The following is a 22,658-nucleotide window of genomic DNA, read 5'->3' as shown; positions in this document are numbered from 1 at the left end:
ATGAAGACATCTCTTTCATAAATGCGATTTTACTTGGTGGGTCTTTTGGCATCACTATAAGCTATTTCAACCTCCTTATCACTGGGACAGGTATTGAGGAACTCGTCCCTACTGTATGCATTAGTTAGGTATCTCCAGATGCCAGTCATCTCTTTTGGAATATCAAAGTTGTAATATTTTTTGGCCACCACCTTGACAATATGCAGTTTGGGCAGCAGGTTGCAATTAGCTAATGTCATTTCGTTGCCATCCAGAAATTTACGTGTAGAAAACTTAATGTCCTCTATACTATTTTCATCAGTTTCATCAGAGAGAGGAGAATTCAGATATTTATCCAGTTTCTGCAGAGTTTTTAGGAGATCCTTCTCCAGTGCTTCATTAGCCTCTCGCCTTCAATTCTTGATAAATGCAGAGAATTTGGCAAAGATGTCCATTCCAGCAGTATTTGATTCTGGGTGTTTTGGTGAAAGCTTTAAGTACTTGGGAGGGCATAAGACTTCTTCAAGAAATTCCTCAATCTTACTTACATCCGTTTTGACTTCACTGTTGAAACTTATAAATGGTGGGTGGGTCCCGGGAGCTAAGTTCTGAAGGTCTGCAGGCTTCCTTTTCAGGTCAACAGTTGTGACACTAAATACAACTCCTTTGAGTCAATGAATCATGAAGAGCCTCTGGGAAAAGGGGCAGTTTCCTATGCTTTCACCATCACTGCCAGCTTTGACGAGGTGCTCAATGAGGGGCTCTTTGTTCTCCTCCTTCAGCCGGTTCAGCGGCATCGACAACGCCATGGCCGGCTCGGCTGCGCTCCGCTAACGGCGACGGCTGCTGCTGCTGCTTTTGCTCCTGCTCCGGGGCTGCTCCGACTGCCGGCTCCCGCTGCAGTGCTCGCTGGACAGTCCGGCGTCTAGCTGGCCGTGGCCTCGGCTCCTCAGCACCTCCCCACGTGCTCCGCGCGCGACCAGTTGATCATCTTAAAAACGCACTTGATTATTGGCCGGGCGCGGTGGCTCACAGGCCTGTAATCCCAGCACTTTGGGAGGCAGAGGTGGGCAGATCACAACAAGGTCAGGAGTTCGAGACCAGCCTGGCCAACATGGTGAAACCCCCATCGCTACTAAAAATACAAAAAAAAAAAAAAAAAAAAAAAAAATTAGCTGGTCGTGGTGGTGTGCGCCTGTAATCCCAGCTACTCAGGAGGCTGAGGCAGGAGAATCGCCTGAACTAGGGAGGCAGAAATTGCAGTGAGCCGAGATTGTGCCACTGCACTCCAGCCTGGGGGACAGAGAAAGACTCCATCTCAAAATAAAAAAATAAAAAAAAAAAGTACTTGATATTACTCACAAATTGTGAGGCTGAAAAAACGTTTCTAAATTATTAATAAGAAAAGGCCGGCGAGGTGGCGCCTGTAATCCCAGCACTTTGGGAGGCTGAGGCAGGCGGATCACGAGGTCAGGAGATAGAGACCTACCGGCTAAATGGTGAAACCCCGTCTCTACTAAAAATACAAAAAATTATCTGGGCATGGTGGCGCGTGCCTGTAGTCTCAGCTACTCAGGAGACTGAGGCAGGAGAATTGCTTGAACCTGGGAGGCGGAGGTTGCAGTGAGCCGAGATGGCACCACTGCACTCCAGCCTGGGCAACAGAGCAAGACACCATCTCAAAAAAAAAAAAAAAAGAAAGAAATTTTGATCAACCATGATTTTTTTTTCCCTGGATTTTGCACTGTTTAATTTATCAGCTGTTTATTTTTATTTTTATTTTTTTTAATTTTTATTTATTTATTTATTTATTTTTGAGACGGAGTCTCGCTCTGTTACCCAGGCTGGACTGCAGTGGCCGGATCTCAGCTCACTGCAACCTCCGCCTCCCGGGTTTACACCATTCTCCTGCCTCAGCCTCCCGAGTAGCTGGGACTACAGGCGCCCGCCACCTCGCCCGGCTAGATTTTTGTATTTTTTAGTAGAGACGGGGTTTCACCGTGTTAGCCAGGATGGTCTCGATCTCCTGACCTCGTGATCCGCCCGTCTCGGCCTCCCAAAGTGCTGGGATTACAGGCTTGAGCCACCGCGCCCGGCGTATTTTTATTTTTTGAGACGGAGTGTTGCTCTGTCACCCAGGCTGGAGTGCAGTGGCGCGATCTCGGCTCACTCCAAGCTCCGCCTCCCGGGTTCCCGCCATTCTCCTGCCTCAGCCTCCCGAGTAGCTGGGACTACAGGCGCCGCCACCTCGCCCGGCTAGTTTTTTTTTTGTATTTTTAGTAGAGACGGGGTTTCACCGTGTTAGCCAGGATGGTCTCGATCTCCTGACCTCGTGATCCGCCCGCCTCGGCCTCCCAAAGTGCTGGGATTACAGGCTTGAGCCACCGTGCCCGGCCTATCAGCTGTTTAAATCTTGCTATTTGTGGTGATTTCTCATTGTAAATATTCCCTTTTGTACCTAATTTTGCATTTGTAATTTTGAAATTTTTTTTTCAAGGAAGGCTCCCAGAATTGTGTAAGCATCAGGCTTCATAAAGCATGGGTTTGCCCCTGTGAAGAGGGATAAGGTAATAATAAATAATTAGAGGCAAAGCCATGAAGGTACCCGTAGTGTCATTTGAGAGTCTGTGTATATTTTGTTAGTTTCTCTAGTTAAAAAACAAAAAGATTTTTAAAAATCCCCCCAGCAATTTAGAAAGCCAAGAAAAACACAAATGAAATAAATATACGCAATGAGATGAAACGTTTCTTATTCTGATTTTCAAAAGAACCTTGAGAGGCCCAAATGGTGGAAGCTGAGCCCGCAGGGCCTGGGCATCAAACTGGATGGCTTTGCAGGAAACCCTAAGAAGAAATCTGGGATAGGAGCAAAAAGGAGGAGGGGTGGCTGAGAGAGCAAGGGCCAGCCAGGGCCTGTAACATCACCACTTTGGAAGGACAAGATGGGAGGATCACTTGAGCTCAGGAGTTTGAGACCAGTCTGGGCAACATAGTGAGACCACATCACTACAAAAAAATAATAAAAAATCAGCCAGGCATGGTGGCACATGCCAGTAGTCCCAGCTACTGGAGAGGCTGAGGCTGTAGTGAACCAAAATCACACCACTGCACTCCAGCCTGGGCAACAGAACCAGGCCTTGTCTCAAAAAAACACAAAAAAACAGGACCGGGTGCCGTGGTTCATGCCTAGCACTTTGGGAGGCAGAGGCGGGTGGATCACCTGAGGTCAGGAGTTTGAGACCAACCTGGCCAACATGGCAAAACCCCGTCTCTACTAAAAATACAAAAATCAGCCAGATGTGTTGGTGCATGCCTGTAATCCCAGCTACTCGGGAGCCTGAGGCAGGAGAATCGCTTGAACCCAGGGGGCAGAAGTTGCTGTGAGCTGAGATCACGCCATTGCACTCCAGCCTGGCCAAGAAGAGCAAAAGAGCAAAACTCCGTCTCAAAACAAACAACAGCAACAACAACAAAATAAAATATAAAAATAAAGATTTAAGGAGTAAGACCTGAAAAGTTCTGGCGGGACCCCAGAGCTGACCCCAGGTCAACCTGCCTCCCTGCACCTTACCTTACCCCAGGGAGCATCACGATTAATATTCCACCAGAGTCTTTTAGCCAGTGTTTTAGGTATTATTTCACTTCTTTTACTGTAGAGTTTTTAGATCTTTGGGGCTTTTTAAAAAAATTTGAAGGGCTGTATCTTACATATTCTGTGTAAACCACCATAGCGCAAAGTAATTTGATCCTTTTGTTTTTACTAGCGAAATCGTATTTATTTCGTCTAGGCCTAAGAAGTACATATTTTCCCCGGAGGAGATATCACCAGTTTGTGGCACAGATTATGCCTCATTCCTGACCCTATGCTGGTTCTAGTAAATCCATTGCTCCTTAGCAGTGGTATAGCTCAGATATAGATCTACGTACCATCTGGAGGATTCCAAATTTTCCAGCCATATTCACAATCAAAACTGCACTGCAGTCACCCAGACCAACCATTTGCTAATTCAAGTCAGACATCAAGTCAAATTCTCTACATGACTGCAACCTAGAGAGAAGCTTCAGTTCTGTCCTGCTTTCTGCCTCAGCACTGTTATTTCTTCTTGACTAGCCTAGAAGTCTTGTAAAAAGGCAAATTTTCAACCAACTCTTCCTTTTGCTAGAGTTTCTTCAAAGTCTACTCTAATTTGGAAATATTACTGCTTATCTTAGAAAAAGTAAACACTTTTAAAGCCCGTAAGCAAATATGCTCATTTGCTACCAATTCATCTACTATAACATCATTAATTTGGATCTCACTAAATTAGAACATGATATTCTAGACAGCAACTGTCTTGAATTTTATGCTTATCCTATCATTGGGGAAAAGAAAAAAAAAGCATATTCAAATCAACAGTATAAACAAAATTATAAGAGAATTATTTATAATCTAGTCTCTATTACAGAGTTGTTTGGAATATTTTAGAAAAATCTGCTAACATGCTAAACTTCGAAATCATTTTTAGTAATTAAAGTAGCTTCTCTAAAGCATGTGAAAGGGCCCTGTTTCCACACAGAACTTTCTAGAATCAAGAGAGCCATGGCCAAGTTAAAGAGGTACCTCCAGCGACTCTACTGCAGGCTACTAAAAGTTTCAAATCGGCCAGGCACAGTGGCTCACGCCTGTAATCCCAGCACTTTGGGAGGCCAAGGTGAATGGATCACCTGAGGTCAGGAGTTCGAGACCAGCCTGACCAACATGGTGAAACTCCGTCTCTACTAAAAATACAAAAAAATTAGCCAGGTGTGGTGGCAGGCGCCTATAATCCCAGCTACTTGGGAAGCTGAGACAGGAGAATCGCTTGAACCCGGGAGGCAGAGGTTGCAGTGAACCGAGATCATGCCACTGCACGAAAGAAAGAAAATCAAAGATAAAATATTCTAAGAAGCCAGAGGGGAAAAACACCTTACCTACAGAGGAGCAAAGATAAGAATCACATCAGACTTCTCTTTAGAGCCCACACAAACAAACAAGAAGAGAGTGGAGTAAAATATTTGAAGTGTTAGAAAAAAAAAATCAACCCACCAATCTAGAATTCTGTATGCAACCAAATTATCCTTCCAATGTGAGGGGGAAGTAAAGATTTTCTCAGACAAACAAACACTGAGGTATTTTCTTGCCTGTATACCTCCTTGAAAGAAATGTTAAGTGCTTCAGAAAGAAGGAGAATTATAGAGGGAGGTCAAAGACTTGTATCTACATTAAGAAAGTAAGAGGGGCTAGGCGCGGTGGGCTGAGGTGGGCAGATCACCTGAGGTCAGGAGTTGGAGACCAGCCTGGCCAACATGATGAAACCCCGTTTCTACTAAAAATACAAAAATTGGCAGGGCATGGTGGCAGGTGCCTATAATCCCAGCTACTCAGGAGGCTGAGGCAGGAGAATTGCTTGAACCCGGGAGGAGGAGGTTGCAGTGAGCCGATATTGTCTAGCCTGAGTGACAAGAGTGAGACTCCGTCTCAAAGGAAAAAAAAAAAAAAAGAAGAGGATTAGAGAAGGAATAAATGAAGGTAAAATAAAATATTTTATTTTTATTTTTAATCTAATAGATAATAGTTTGTTCAAAATAATAATAGCAGTGATTCAATATTAGCAGTATTCAGTATAGCTTATGGATAACTGAAATGAATGACAGCAATGTTATAGGGGTGTGAGAGAGGAACTGAGAATACTCTGTTATAAGGTACTTGTATTACCTGTCAAGTGGTAGTGTTATTTGAAAGTGGACTTAGATTAGTTGTAAATGTATCCTGCAAACTCTACAGCAACTTCAGAAAAGAAAGAAATAGAATTTATATGCTAAGAGAGGAGAGAAATTAGAATCATATAAAATGTTCAACTGGCCGGGCATGGTACCTCACGCTTATAATCCCAGCACTTTGGGAGGTCAAGGCGGACAGATTGCTTGAGCCCAGGAGTTCGAGACCACCCTGGCCAACATGGTGAACTCCTCTTTCTACCAAAAAAAAAAAAAATACAAAAATTAGCCAAGTGTGCTGGCGCACGTCTGTAGTCCCAGGAACTCAGGAAGCTGAGGTAGGAGGATCACTTGAGCCCAGGAGATCGAGGCTGCAGTGATCCAAGATCATGGCACTGCACTCCAGCCTGGACAACAAAGCAAAATCCTGTTTAGAAAAATAAAAAAACAGGCCGGGCACGGTGGCTCAAGCCTGTAGTCCCAGCACTTTGGGAGGCCGAGACGGGCGGATCACGAGGTCAGGAGATCGAGACCATCCTGGCTAACCCAGCAAAACCCCATCTCTACTAAAAAATACAAAAAACTAGCCGGGCGAGGTGGCAGGCGCCTGTAGTCCCGGCTACTCGGTAGGCTGAGGCAGGAGAATGGTGTGAACCTGGGAGGCAGAGCTTGCAGTGAGCTGAGATCCAGCCACTGCACTCCAGCCTGGGCAACAGAGCGAGACTCCGTCTCAAAAAAAAAAAAAAGAAAAAGAAAAAGAAAAAAACAAAAAACGTTCAGCTAACACCAGAGAAGGCAGAAAAAAAGTGTAAGACAAAAACAAAACAAAACAAAAAGAACAAGGATAATGAATAGAAACCAGTAACAAACATGGTAGACGTTAATCCAACTATATCAATAGTCACTTAAACATCAATGGTCTAATTATTATAAAAGACACCAATTACAAGACAGAAACTGTCGGAAGAGATTAAAAAAACCCAACACCCAGCTATTTATCATCTACCAGAAACCAACTTTAAATATAAAGACATATATTAAAAGTAAAGGGATGTTAGCTGGGCACGGTGGCTCATGCCTGTAGTCTCAGCTACTTGGGAGGCTGACGTGGGAAGATGGCTTCAGCCCAGGAGGAGGAAGCTGCAATGAGCCAAGATCATTCCACTGTACTCCAGCCTGGGTGACACAGGGAGACTCTGTCTTAAAAAAAAAAAGAAAGAAAAAAAAGAGTATCGTCAAGTTTTACGTGCATACATATATGCTCTTTATTGATTAATTGATTGATTGATTGATTTTGAGATGGAGTCTCGCTGTCACCTAGGCTGGAGTTCAATGGCCGCCTCCCAGGTTCAAGCGATTCTCCTGCCTTAGCCTCCTGAGTAGCTGGGATTACAGGCGCATGCCACCGTGCCCGGCCTGCATATGCTTTTCATATATTTTAACAAAAATATTAAATCATTTCAGTACTTACGTGCGAAGTAAGCACTATTCTAGGCACTATATGTGTATTAATTCCTCATTCTAGGCACCATATGTGTATTAATTCCTTTAATCCTTATAATAAACCTGTAAGTGAGGTGGTATTATCTTATTTTAGATAGGAAAACTATGGCATAGATATAGCATTTGGCTGTAGTCATGTGATTAGTAGGCACAGAGCTAAAATTCAGACAGACCCCACTCAGTCAGGCCCCAGTGTCTGTGTTCTTAGACTTTCTATGTTACAACTGCATATAAAAATAATCGTAGAAGGGGCTTAGCACAGTGTCTCAACCACAATATTAAGTGCTCAATATTATCATTATCATTTTTTACCATTACTACTAGGCTTCATTGAATCTGAGGTGCCATCAATTGTAGATACATCATTATTTTATGTGCCACTAACAAAGAAAGAAAACCCTGCCAATCATAACTGAAGGCTGAGTGCTCTAAAATGCATTCCAATTTCAAAGATGTGAGGAAATTGCACTTTGTAGAGTGAATGAAATTCAGTATTGTTATATATAGTTTTACATTTAGTGTACAATTGCTTTGAATACCATCCATGTCCTAAGGACCCCCAAATTGACATTTTCAATACTGACCACTTCTTTAAACTGTAGACCTGCATATCCAACTGCTTACTTGACATCTCCCCGTGGATGCTAACAGACATCTCAAAAATTAAATACCTAAAACTGAGTTCTCAATAGTCTTTACCATATCAGTATATGGCATTTTTATTCTTCCAATTATTTAGCCCAAAAGCCTTGGAGTCAACAAATTCTGATGTCTCTACCTTCAATATAAACCTAAAATTCTACCACATCTTACTACTCTCATTGCCAATACACTATTCCAAAGCACCTGTGGCAGAGATTGCTAGCTCCTCACCTGATCCACGCTTTCCTCTTCTTCCTGGGAACACATTTCCCAGCCCCCCCTTGCAGTTAGATACAGTCATATGATGAAATTGCTTTATAAGCAATGAAATAGGAGAGCAAATTTCTCGTGCCACTTTTAGCCTGCTCCTATAAAACTCACAAACATATTCCTATATGTTTTTATCCTCTACCAGGTTGCTCCAGTAGGGATGACTGCGTGCGACCCCCAAGGATGACCTTGGTGTCCATGTGCTGAAGGTAGCAAAGCTCTTGTCACCCTGGGTTTCTGAATGACTGCATGGAGGAAGGTTGCCCCGTTGACCTGTTCACCCACGTAATACTTTAAGATGAGCAATAACAAAACGTGTTGTATTTGAGTCAGTGAGCAGTGACAAAACTGATATTGGAGGATACAACATGGAGAGCCATGTTAAAAAGCAGCAAAATTCTTGATTAAAATGTCACCTGTGATAAATTAGAAGTCAGACCAAATGTCTCCTGAGCCTATAACTCTAGGGAAAAAAAGATAGAAAGCAATTTTAGGTATGTATTGATGGTTACTTGCTGTATTTAGCAAGGTATTACATGAAGAGAAAAGCTGACTCAAAAACTGGCTGGTTCAATAGCAGAAATGAAAGAAAATAAAGAGTTAAAATAGGCTGGGCACGGTGGCTCACGCCTGTAATCCCAACACTTTGGGAGGCCAAGGTGGGGGGATCACGAGGTCAAGAGTTTGAGACCAGCCTGGCCATCATGGTGAAACCTTCTCTCTACTAAAAATACAAAAATTAGCCGGGTGTGGTGGCATGTGCCTGTAGTCCCAGCTACTCAGGAGGCTGAGGCAGGAGAATTGCTTGAACCCGGGAGGTGGAGGTTGCAGTGAGCCAAGATCGTGCCACTGCACTCCAGCCTGGGCGACAGAGCAAGACTCTATCTTGAAAAAAAAAAACAAAAAGTTAAAACAATGCCACACACCAACAACCATCTGATCTTCGACAAAGTTGACAAAAACAAGCAATGGGGAAAGGACTCCCTATTCAATAAATAGTGCTGGGATAACTGGTTAGCCACATGCAGAAGATTGAAATTCCACCCCTCCCTTACACCATACACAAAAATCAATTCAAGATGGATTAAAGGCTTAAATGTAAAACCTAAACTATAAAAATCTTACAAGATAATCTAGGAAATACCATTCTGGAATAGGACCTCACAAAGATTTCATGACAAAGATGCCAAAACCAGTTGCAACAAAAACAAAAATTGACAAATAGGACCTAATTAAAGAGCTTCTGCACAGCAAAAGAAACTATCAACAGAGTAAACAGACAACCTATAGAATGGGAGAAAGTATTTACAACCTATGAACCCGACAAAGGTCTAATATCCAGAATCTGTAAGGAACTTAAATCAACTAGAAAAAAACAAACAAACAACCCCATTTAAAAATGGGCAAAGGACAATAACAGACACTCTTCAAAACAAGACATAAACACATACACAGGGAAGCGAGGGGAGAGAGAGCATCAGGACAAATAGCTAATGCATGTGGGGCTTAATACTTACATGATGGGTTGATAGGTACAGCAAACCACCATGAAACATGTTAATCTATGTAGCAAACATGCACGTGCTATACAGGTATCCCAGGACTTTAAATTAAATTAAATTTAAAAAAATACACATGGCCAACAAGCACATGAAAAAAGGTTCAACATCACTAATTATTAGAGAAATGCAAATCAAAACCATAATGACCCCAAAGTCCCCAAAGCCTCCCTGCCCTTAAGTCAAATTTTTAAAAAAACGTGGCCAGGCACGGTGGCTCACGCCTATAATCTCAGCACTTTGGGAGGCCGAGGCGGGTGGATCATGAAGTCAGGAGCTCGAGACCAGCCTGACCAAATGGTGAAACCCGTCTCTAGTAAAAATACAAAAAAATTAGCCGGGCACCTGTAACCCCAGCTACTCAGGAGGCTGAGCCAGGAGAACCTTTTAAACCCGGGAGGCAGAGGTTGCAGTGAGCCGAGATCATGCCACTTCACTCTAGCCTGAGCAACAGAGTGAGACTCCATGCCAAAAAAACCAAAAAAACAAAAAACATGAGATGCCATCTCACAGCACTCAGAATGGCTATTATTAAAAAGGCAAAAAACTACAGATGCTGGAAAGGTTGTGGAGAAAAAGGAATGCTTATACACGGCTGATGAAAATGTGGATTAGTTCAGCCACTGTGGAAAGCAGTATGGCAATTTATCAAAGAGCTGAACGCAGACTTACCATTCCACCCAGCATTCCAATTATTGGTATATACCCCCCAAAATACAAATCATTCTACCATAAAGACCCATGCATGCATATGTTGACTACAGCACTATTCACAATAGCAAATATGTGGAATTAACCTAAATGACCATGTATGGTAGAATGGATAAAGAAAAGGTAGTATATATACACCATAGAATACCATGCAACTTTAAAAAAGAACAAGATCATATCCTTTGCAGCAACATGGATGAAGCTGGAGGCCATTATCCTAAGTGAACTAACACAGGAACAGAAAACCAAATATCTCATGTTCTCGCTTATAAGTGGGAGCTAAACACTGATTCCTCATGGACGTAAAGAAGGGAACAATAGACACTAGGCCCTGCTTGAAGGCGGACAGAGGGAGGAGGGGAGGAATAAAAAACTACCTATTGGTTATTACCTGGGTGGTGAAATAATCTGTACACCAAACCCCTGTGACATACAATGTACCTATATAACAAACCTGCACATGTACCCCTGAACCTAAAAGTTAAAAAGAAAGAGTTGGGAAATTTGAGGATACAGCGTTAGAAAAGCTCTCTGCTGCTATATCCCAAATAAGAAGAGAGGAGACTGAAAAAGACTTTGTGTCACAAAGTGTACGGGAAAGGCTTTGTCATGATATTCTGGTGACGCTGCACATCTTCATGTAGGCCACACGAGCGAGGCTTGGCTGCAGTCTGACCTGAGTGTTGGCAAAATGTCCCCTGATTCTCCCTGGAACAAGGGGAGATAAGGGCAAGGAACTGCTGCAAGGCAATTTCATGTCCCTATCTTGTGAGCTTTTGATCCCTTGACACAATAGTCCATAAAGACCCCTCACTTAGAGAGACCGTGCCCTAAAGCAAAAATTAGATTAAAGGTGGTGGTGCCCTCACCTAAGCCTGTTGCTTGAGATGACATCAAGGTAGCCACCATTAATTTGAAAGGGAAAGAAGCACAGGACCAAGAAACAAACACTACAAAAAGGAGACTTTACCACTACGTCTAGGAAAGGACATTGGGCATAGTTACGTTACAGCACATGGAACTGTCTGGAAGCAAAGAGATCTGAAGCCTTCTATGATTTTGAAGGAATTAAATTACCAAAGAAACCAAGAGCCTGCTCTCAAAACGCTTCCAGGTGTAAAACGACCCTTGGGCAGGAAATGATCAGAGAAGGCTGCCATGGCCTCCAATCCCCATCATTATCTCTCTGACTTCATTTCCTACTTTCCCCCCTCGCTCCCTCCGTTCCAGCCAGCCTCCTTACCATTCCTTTAAGCATAAACATGCTACCACCTTTGCTTTTGCTGATTCTTCTGCCAGGAAAAATTGTTTTTTTCAGATATTCATATGGCATAGGACACTGTGGATCCCAGCCCCAGGCCTATTTAGGGGAAAGTGAAATAGTCTACCCTTCTTCTTGCAAGCTGCCACTCCCACAGACATCCAGGTCCACTGTTGCCATAAAACAAAAGCTAGGCGTAACCTAATTGCCCTGCCACCTGTTCATGCAAGAACCTCAACTCCCCACAAAAAGCACCTCATTATTTCCAGGAGTTGCTGGAGGTTGTCACACATACTTAGGAACAAGTCCACTGCAACAGTCTCTGTAAGACTACTCTCAGCTGGATACCACAGACACCGCTGCCGCTCTAAGGGCTCTGTTAGGATGTTGGTTTCTCCTGCAGGATTGCAATAGTTCTGCTCTGATGGCCCCCTGGACTGTAGGGGGCTGCAGAAGGAGTGCAGTGGTCTGTGGGTGGTTGGGATGAACGGCTCTCTCCCCGTGTTATCTTCTGCTAAAGCAGTACAGGGCAGTGCCAGATGGAAATATAGGCTAAGGCAGCTATTGGAAGTCTAGTAAGAGAAGGGCATTAGTGCTCTCTAGGTACACACTTTTTTCTCTTTTTTTTAGAGACAGGGTATTACTCTATTGTTCAGGCTGGAGTGCAGTGCCTATTCAAAGGTGAGATCACAGCTCACCGCAGCCTTAACTCCTTGCCTCAAGCAATTCACCCACTTCAGCCTCCCAGGTAGCTGAGACTACAAGCATGTGCCACTATGCCTGGTCAGAGAACACCTGTTTTGTTGTTGTTGTTTGAGATGGAGTCTCGCTCTGTCATCCAAGACAGAGTACAGTGGTGCGATCTCGGCTCATTGCAACCTCCCCCTCGAGGGTTCAAGCAATTCTCCTGCCTCAGCCTCCCAAGTAGCTGGGACTACAAGTTTGCCACCACACCCGGCTAATTTTTGTATTTTTAGTAGAGACATGGTTTCACTATGTTGGCCAGGCTGGTCTTGAGCTCCTGGCCTGAGTGATCCACCCGACTCAACATCCCAAAGTGCTGGGAGCGCACCACTACACTCCAGCCTGGACAAAAGAGCGAGACTCCTTCTCAAGGAGAGAAAAAAAAAAGGCCAGGCCCAGCGGCTCAGGCCTGTAATCCCAGCACTTTGGGAGGCCAAGGCGGTAGGATCATTTGAGGTCAGGAGTTCAAGACCAGCCTGGCCAACATGTGAAACCTCGTCTCTACCAAAAATACAAAAAAATTAGCCACCTGTGGTGGCGCATGCCTGTAATCCCAGCTACTCAGGAGGCTAAGGCAGTAGAGTCGCTTGAACCAGGGAGGTGGAGGTTGCAGTGAGCCAGGATGGTAGTACTACACTCCAGCCTGGAAGACAGAGAAAGACTCTGTCTCAAAAAAAAAAAAAAATTAACTAGGCGTAAAATTGTTAAGTAGGGACCGAATTCCATCGCTCACACCTGTAATCACAGCACTTTGCAGGACTGAGGTATCGCTTGAGCTCAGGAGTCTGCGACCATCCTGGGCAACATGGGAAGCCCCATCTCTATAAAAAATTTAAAAGAAATCAACCGGGTGTGGTGGCGTGCACCTGTAGTCCCAGCTACTCCGGAGGCTGAGGTGGGAAGACTGCTGGAGCTCAGGAAGTCTATATCATAGGGTGCTGTGTACTTCCTCATTGGGAGGCACAATGGGGATTTTAATTTTTTTTATTTTTTATTTATTTACTTTTTTCCTTTGAGATGAAGTCTTGCTCTTGTCCCCCAGGCTGAAGTGCAATGGCTCGATCTCGGCTCACTGCAACCTCTCTGCCTCCCGGGTTCAAGCGATTCTCCAGGCTCAGCCTCCTGAGTAGCTGGAGTTACAGGCATGCCCCACCACACCCAGCTAATTTTCGTATTTTTAGTAGAGATGGGGTTTCACCATGTTGGCCAGGCTGGTCTTGAACTCCTGACCTCAGGTGATCCACCTGCCTCAGCCTCCCAAAGTGCTGGGATTACAGGCGTGAGCCAGTGCGCCCGACCTTTTTTAAAAATTTATTTATTTATTTATTTATTTTGAGGTGGAGCCTCACTCCATTGCCCAGGCTGGAGTGCAGTGACACGATCTTGGCTCACTGCAACCTCTACCTCCGGGGTTCAAGCAATTCTCCTGCTTCAGCCTCCCGAATAGCTGAGACTACAGGCACACACCACCACGCCCGGCTAATTTTGTAGTTTTAGTAGAAACGGGGTTTCACCATGATGGCCAGGCTGGTCTCGAACCCCTGACCTCAGGTGATCCATGCAGTTTGGCCTCCCAAAGTGCTGGGATTACAGGTGTGAGCCACCGCACCTGACCACAATGGGGATTTTTAAATTTTCTTTTTTTTTTTTTGAGATGCAGTCTCACTCTGTCACCGATGCTTGGATGCAGTGGTACGATCTCACTGCAAGTTCTGTCTCCCAGAATCGAGAGATTCTCCTGCCTCAGCCTCCTGAGTAGCTGGGATTACAGGCGTGCACCACCACGCCTGGCTAATTTTTATATTTTTAGTAGAGACAAGGTTTCACCATGTTGGCCAGGCTCCTCTTGAACTCTTGGCCTCAAGTGATCTGTCTGCCTCGGCCTCCCAAAGTGCTGGGATTACAGGCGTGAGCCACCGGGCCCAGCCACAATGGAAATTTTTTTTTTTTTTTGAGACGGAGTCTCGCTCTGCCGACCAGGCTGGAGTGCAGTGGCCGGATCTCAGCTCACTGCAAGCTCCGCCTCCTGGGTTTACGGCATTCTCCTGCCTCAGCCTCCCGAGTAGCTGGGACTACAGGCGCCGCCACCACGCCCGGCTAGTTTTTTGTATTTTTTTTTAGTAGAGACGGGGTTTCACCGTGTTAGCCAGGATGGTCTCGATCTCTTGACCTCGTGATCCGCCCGTCTCGGCCTCCCAAAGTGCTGGGATTACAGGCTTGAGCCACCGTGCCCGGCCGGAAATTTTTTTATAATTCAAGTGTAATTTGAAAATTGAGGTAAAATTATTCTTTGTTTCTTTATTTATTTGCGACGAAGTTTTGCTCTTGCTGCCCAGGCTGGAGTGCAACGGCACAATCTCGGCTCACCGTAACCTCTGCCTCCTGGGTTCAAGCAATTCTCCTGCCTCAGTCTCCCGAGTAGCTGGGATTACAGGCATGCACCACCACACCTGGCTAAATTTTGTATTTTTAGTAGAGACGGGATTTCTCCATGTTGGTCAGGCTGGTCTCGAACTCCTGACCTCAGGAAATCCGCCCGCCTCAGCCTCCCAAAGTGCTGGGATTATAGGCGTGAGCCACTGCGCCCAGCCAAAATTATTAAATTAAGGTTAAACTACTTAAAATATAATGAACGAATATTAAGTGAACAGCTTGATGAATATTTACATATTCATATTTACACAAGCATGTAACCACCACTTATATGAAGACATAAAACATTTCCATAACCCAGACTATCCTTCATAAAAGGTGATTTTCCAATTCTGTCATTTTTTTATGAACTTGAATTAGTTTATAATGAAGAACTTTCCTATCATTTCTGGATGCTCTTGAATATAGTTTGCCCAGAAGAGCAAAACAAATGATATTCTTTTCCTTTATTTGCCTATTTTACAATTAGTGAGTTGATGTCCCAGCAGCCTCCAAAAGGTAACCAATGAGGTTTTATTTATTGATTATCGATGTCATTATGAACTCATGGAGTTTTAAAATACTTGATGTGTAAATATTACAGTATTTTGCAGTCAGTATGTTTTTTGATGCTCAAATTGTCCCATCTTGGGCCAGTGAGGGCCCTTGAAAAGCCGCTCTTTATTCTTGTCATAAAACCCCTGGAGTCCTTAATTTTTTTCTTAATTTCTGGTAGGATAGGATATTCCAAGTTCATCTTTTACATTTCCAGCCTCAGAATTGGAACTAGCCACTTCCCTAAGGAGTTCTGCATATTTGTTTGTTTTAAATTATGCTTACTCACTATAATCTGGATGCTGGGTCTTTATTGCTATCATGCTGTCATTTCTTTCAGGTCTTTTCAGTGCACAGAGCTAAGAATTTTTTTTCAAAATAAAAATAAATTATGAATAAATACTGCTATTTCTAATCTAAATTAAAGATTAAAGGGTTTTTACTTAATTTCTTTGATTTTGTGTTTGCATCTCTTCTCTCATGTGTAAAATCTTGGTTCCTAATGTGATTAACATAATGACTTACTTGATTTATTCCACTGGTTAGATAGAATAGTTTAGGATAAAAATATCAATGTTATTACTAACAGTTAGATCACCGAATGCCTTTTAAGATTTATTCGCAGTTATTTTAGTCCTTAGGATCCAGCCCACTACGGATGTACAAGAAAAATACTTTGTTCGTGAATCACTTGAAATCATTATTATATGTATAGTTTTGCCACCAACTTGATATATAATGAGGTTCAATTTGTTTCAGTTTGTCTTCAATTTTTAACGACTGCCTCTAGTTTTCTTTTTGATTATATTCAGTTGTTAAATTATTTACAACTCGGCCGGGCACGGTGGTGCTCACGCCTGTAATCCCAGCACTTTGGGAGGCTGAGGCGGGCAGATCATGAGGTCAGGAATTAGAGACCAGCCTGACTAACACGGTGAAACCCCGTCTCTGCTAACAATACAAAAATTAGCCGGGTGTGGTGGGGCATGCCTGTAATTCCAGCTACTCGGGAGGCTGAGGCTGGAGAATTGCTTGAACCTGGGAGGTGGAGGTTGCAGCGAGCCAAGATTGTGCCACTGCACTCCAGCCTGGGTGACAGAGTGAGACTCCGTTTCAAAAAAAAAAAAAATTTACAACAATCTTGCTGTTCTAACATCTATTACTGACCTATCGGTGTATAACAAATGATACCAAACTTAGTGGCTTAAAATAACCAACTTTTATTATCTCAGTTTCTGTGAATCAGCTTTTATTATCTCATCAGTTTTCAGTGCAGTTTAGCTAGGTGGTCCTGCCTCAGGGTCTCCTCCTGAAATGCAGTCAAGATGTCAGCCAGGGATATGATAAGGCTTGACTAACGCCGGAGGATCTGCTTCTGCCAGGGCTCACTCACGTGGCTTTGTTGGGCTTTGGATCCTCGCCACATGGGACTGCTCTACAAGGCAACTGGTTCCCCCAGAACAAGTGATCCAAGAGAGAGAAACAGGGTAAAAAGGAAGCTACATTGTCTTTTAGAATCTCATCTTGGAAATTTTTAAACCATCACTACTGCCAAATTCTGTTTCTTTTTTTTTTCCACACACAAAACGGATGTAACTTCTGCCAAATTCTATTGGTCTCACAGATCAACCCTGGTGCAGTGTCAGAGGGGACATCACAAGGGTGTAAATACCATGAGGTGGGGATTCTTGGGGGCCATCTTTTACACAAAGCAAAAATATAAAGCAAGATACATTCAGAGAGTTCTAGTTTTCACCTTTGTGTGTTCCACAGTGCCTACCTCTACCTTTAGGAAACCACTTTTGTTACTACTTGCTTTATTTTTCCATTGTTTTGTTTGGAAAAATATCAGAAAATATGTACATATATCTGTAGTTCCAAAATTAACTTACTATACACCTTTTCAGCACCTTGCTTTCTTCAATTAACACCGTGTCCAATAGACCACCTAATGGCAACCTATAGACATCTTTATTCTATTTTATACCTTAATTCAACTCCATTATATAGTGATCCTGTAGTTTACATAATGTTGTAATGGCTTCTTCATTTATCGATTTTTCTCCAGTTTTTGGACATTAGTTACTTATAATTTTCATCATCATAAACAATGCTGCAATGAATATCTTTCTGTATAAAGGTTTTGCTGGATGTGGAATTATCTTAGACTACTAGACTCACAGATACAGATTCATTAAGTCAAAGATATGTTTTTGTTTTTGTTTTTGTTTTTGTTTTTTTGAGACGGCGTCTTGCTTTGTCGCCCAGGCTGGAGTGCAGTGGAGCGATTTCGGTTCACTTTAAGCTCGGCCTCCCGGATTCACGCCATTCTCCTGACTCAGCCTCCCGAGTAGCTGGGATTACAGGCGCCCACCACCACGCCCAGCTAATTTTATGTATTTTTTTTTTAGTACAGACAGGGTTTCACCGTGTTAGCCAGGGTGGTCTCGATCTCCTGATGATCCGCCCACCTCAGCCTCCCAACGTGCTGGGATTACAGGCGTGAGCCACCGCACTTGGCCCTTGGTAGCCTAATTCTTTTTAATCTTCACTATTTTAACAGATATACCTAAGTGTATTATTTTAGTCCCCATATATTTTCACATCATGCTAGGTACTAAGTTAGTTTACTTTATGTATTTCAATGATAACTTGTTATTTTAAAAACTATACTCTCTCTATATATAATACCTTTTTTTACTGTTTAATTTTTCTATATATTTAACATGAACTGCATGTAGACTTACATAATATTTTTCTTTTTTTCTTTTTTTTTTTCTTTGAGACAGAGTTTCACTCTTGTTGCCCAGGCTGGAGTGCAATGGTGCAATCTTGGCTCATTGCAACATCCACCTCCCAGGTTCGAGCAATTCTCCTGCCTCAGCCTCCCAAGTAGCTGGGATTATAGGCATGCACCACCATACCTGGCTAATTTTGTATTTTTAGTAGAGACGGGATTTCTCCATGTTGGTCAGACTGGTCTTGAACTCCTGACCTCAGCTGATCTGCCCGCCTTGGCCTCCCAAAGTGCTGGGTTTACAGCTGTGAGCCACCGTGCCTGGCCATAGAATATTTTTCTGAGCTAGTAAATATTTAGTACATTTCCATGCAAGACTAAAATATGTACAAAAATTATAAAGTGCATCAAGGAGTATGATTATATTTGTCATATAATAGTCACTAAAATTATTCAAAAAAGTTTTAGTACAATATATTCATATATTTAGAGATGCTAAATCAAGTTATTTTGTTGGATTTGTGGAATTATAATTTTATCTTGGCTATAATAATAGCTGTTAACCCTTTTTTGCTAAGAAAACGTAAACTACAGTTAAAGATCTATTATTTATGAACTACATAGTCCCTAAATGTTTTCAAAACAGCACTGCCATGTTTCCCATTAAGGTAGCTATGGCACATGTTTCTAAGTTCAGGTGTCATCATTCTTCACTAGATGAGCAAAATTATTTCTTTCTCCGCTTACTTTTCAGAGTGATATTTTAAAAATATTTTTGGCACTTAATAAGAAGTGTAATTTTTAGGTCATAAAAGGTATATGTAATAAAGTACTTTGCAAGATACATTCAGAGAGGTATAGCTTTCATCAATCACATTCAATACTGTGATTACTGATTGTGAATATATATTTAGGAGTTGGTAATACCTAGCGGTTTTTCTGATATGTAACAAGACTCAACAGCAGAGCTCCCTGGGGGTGGGGGATGGGGTATATAAGACCAAGACCAACTGCTAATCATCAATCTCAAGGTCCTCAATGAATAATTCTAACAAACTGGGTCAAAATGCCCTGAAATTTCTTGGTCCCCTGGAGCCTGTGGGGCCCTAGCTAAAAGGAAACACTGGTAATTAGTATGTTTCATGCCTTTGCCAGCAAAACAACTCAGGCCTGTTCGAATTAACCCTCACAGCATAAGAGCAAAGGCACTGACTGTATCTCAATACTTTCCAAAAAGCAAAAACAGTCTGGAGCAGATTTTTCGACTACAGTGCAAAAATTAGCAAATATGGACAGTAAAAGTGAATGCAAAATGAAATTTAAAACACTTTTTTTTTTTTTTTTGAGATGGAGGCTCGCTCTGTCAGCCAGGCTAGAGTGCAGTGCTGTGATCATGCTGTGATCACAGCTCACTGCAGCCTCCAACTCCTGGACTAAAGTGACCCTCCTACCTCAGCCTTCTGTGTAGCCAGGACTACAGTGAGGATACTGCGCCCTGCCTGTAGAACTTTCTAAAGGTGCTTCTTGATAATCTGCATCAATATTCTTTCATGATCCATTCCCTTCGCCTAACAATTATATATCTACCATTTCATCATGAACAAATAATGGGCAGAGAAAAATTCCTAAAGTATTTACTGCAGTTCAGTGGATAGTAGCAAAAAGTTGGAAACTACCAAATGTCCAGCAACATGGAGACTGTTTTAGTAAGTTAAGTCCATATGCAATTATTCAAAATAATTCTGTAGGTCTGGTGCAGTGACTCACACCTGTAATCCCAGCACTTTGGGAGGCTGAGGTGGGCGTGTCACTTGAGGTCAGTAGTTGGAGACTAGCCTGGCCAACATGGCGAAATGCCATCTCTACTATAAATACAAAAATTAGCCAGATGAGATGGTGGGCACCTGTAATTCCAGCTACTCGGGAGGCTGAGACAGGAGAATCACCTGGACCCTGGAGGTGGAGGTTGCAAGGAGCCAAGATTGTGCCACTGCACTCCAACCTGGGTGACGCTAGAGCAAGACTTTGTCTCAAAAAAAAAAAAAAAAAAAAAAGCAGAAATTAAAGAGTTTAAATAATGCCACACTCCCTATTCAACAAATGCTGCTGGGATATCTGACTAGCCATATACAGAAGATTGAAACTGGACCCCTTCCTTACAACATCCACAAAAATAAACCCCAGATGAATTAAAGATTTAAATGTACAACCTAAAACTATAAAAACCCTGGAAGATGATCTAGGAAATACCATTCTGGACATAGGACCTGGCAAAGATTTCATGACAAATACTCCAAAAGCAATTGCAACTAAAACAAAAATTGACAAACAGGACCTAATTGAACTAAAGAACTTCTGTAAGCCAAAATAAACTATCAACAGAGTAAACAGACAATTTGAGAACGGGAGAAAGTATTTCCAAACTGTGTATCCAAGAAAGGTCTAATATTCATAATCTATAAGGAACTTAAATCAACTAGAAAAAAAACGAACAACCCCATTTAAAAATGTGCAAAGGAAGCTGGGCGCAGTGGCTCACGCCTGTAATCCCAGCACTTTGGGAGGCCGAAGTGGACGGATCACTTGAGGTCAGGAGTTTGAGACCAGCCTGGCCAACATGGTGAAACCGTCTCTACTAAATATAAATAATTAGTCAAGCATGGTGGTGTGCGCCTGTAATCCCAGCTACTTGGGATGCTGAGGCATGAGAATCGCTTGAACCTGGGAGGCGGAGGTTGCAGTGTGCTGAGATTGTGCCACTGCACTCCAGCCTGGGCAACAGAGCGAGACTCCATCTCAAAAAAAGAAAATAAAAAAGGGCAAAGGACATGAAATGACACTCTTCAAAAGAAGGCATACACACGTACACAGTGGGGCAGGGGGAGGGAGAGCATCAAGATAAATAGCTAATACATGTGGGGCTTAAAACCTAAATGATAGGTTGATAGGTGCAGCAAACCATCATGGCACGTATTTACCTGTGTAACAAACCTGCACATCCTGCTCATGTATCCTGGAACTTTAAATTAAATTAAATTATTTAAAAAAAGAAGACATACACATGGCCAACAAGCATATGAAAAAAGGCTCAACATCACTAATTATTAGAGAAATGCAAATCAAAACCACAGTGACCTGAAAGCCGGCAAAGCCCACCTTGCCTTAAGTCTCAATGAAACACAGACACACACGCAATGAGATACTATCACACGTTAGTCAGAATGGCTATTATTTAAAAAATTTAAAAAAAAAAAAACTGATGCTGAAAGGTTGTGGAGAAAAGGGAATGCTTATACACTGCTGGTGGAGATATAGATTAATTTGGCAACTGTGGAAGGCAGTATGGCAATTTCTCAAAGAAATCAAAGCTGACCTACCGTTCGACCCAGCAATCCCATAATTGGGTATATATACAAAGGAATAGAAATCATTGTATCATAAAGACACATGCATGCATATGTTCATCACAGCACGATTCACAATAGCAAACACATAGAATCAACCTAAAAGGCCATCTATGGTAGACTGGATAAAGAAAAGGTGGTACATATACACCATGGAATATTGTGCAACCATAAAAAAGAACCAGATCACATCCTTTGCAACAACAAGGATGAAACTGAAGGCCATTATCCTAAGCGAACTAACAAATTTTACAGAAAATCAAATATTGCATGTTCTCACTTCTAAGTGGGAGCTAAACCCTGAGTCTACACGGGCATAAAGAAGGGAACAATAGACACCTGGACCTCCGTGAGGGTAGAGGGAGGGACAAGAATAAGAATCAAAAAACTACCTATTGGTTACTACACTTATTACCTGGGTGGTGAAATAATCTGTACACAAACCGCCATGACACATAATGTACCTATAAAACAAATCTGCACATGTACCCCTGAGCCTAAAAATTAAAGAGTTGAGAAATTTGGGGATACAGGGTTAGAAAAGCTCACAACGTCTATATCCCAAATAAGAAGAGAGGAGCCCGAAAAAGACTTCGTGTCACAAAGTGTACAGGAAAGGCTTTGTCATGATATGCTGATGACGCTGCACATCTTCATGTAGGCCACACGAGCGAGGCTTGGCTGCAGTCTGACCTGAGTGTTGGCAGATTGCCCCCTGATTCCCACTGGAACAAGGGGAGATGAAAACAAGGAACTGCTGCAAGGCAGTTTCTTGTCCTTATCTTGTGAGAGACTGCATCTCCCTCATTTGGGGAGGGCAACCCTTTCCACCTTCCCCACCTCCGAGCTAGGGTGCAGCTGCGTGTTTCTGAGGCGCTCTACAAAACTGATCAACCATGGTTTATACCTGGCTTATCTGCAGCAGAGTGACCTGTCACTCCAGGGGCCTGTCATTTGGCTCCTCAGCTTCCATGCCACCCTGTGGGACTAAGGACTTGGGAAGCCGACACCATGCTGATCTTGCTTACGTTGTCTCTGTAAGTAATATACCATTTCAAATCCATGTGGCCTCATTACCTCTTACCAGCCAAACCTACAGTAGTGTGGCAAGCCAGCCTAAGAGCTGCAATAGTGTCAGCCACTAT

General features: G+C 42.8%; 1 pseudogene; it reads right to left on the bottom strand.

The window, feature by feature from the left end:
* LOC102138377 (chloride intracellular channel protein 4 pseudogene) lies at positions 1-788 on the bottom strand (annotated as a pseudogene).
* Between the last annotated feature and the right edge of the window lie 21,870 nt (positions 789-22,658).

This window comes from Macaca fascicularis, chromosome X (assembly GCF_037993035.2).
Source record: "Macaca fascicularis isolate 582-1 chromosome X, T2T-MFA8v1.1".
Lineage (NCBI taxonomy): Eukaryota > Metazoa > Chordata > Mammalia > Primates > Cercopithecidae > Macaca > Macaca fascicularis.
This window is presented reverse-complemented; position numbering and strand designations above follow the sequence as displayed.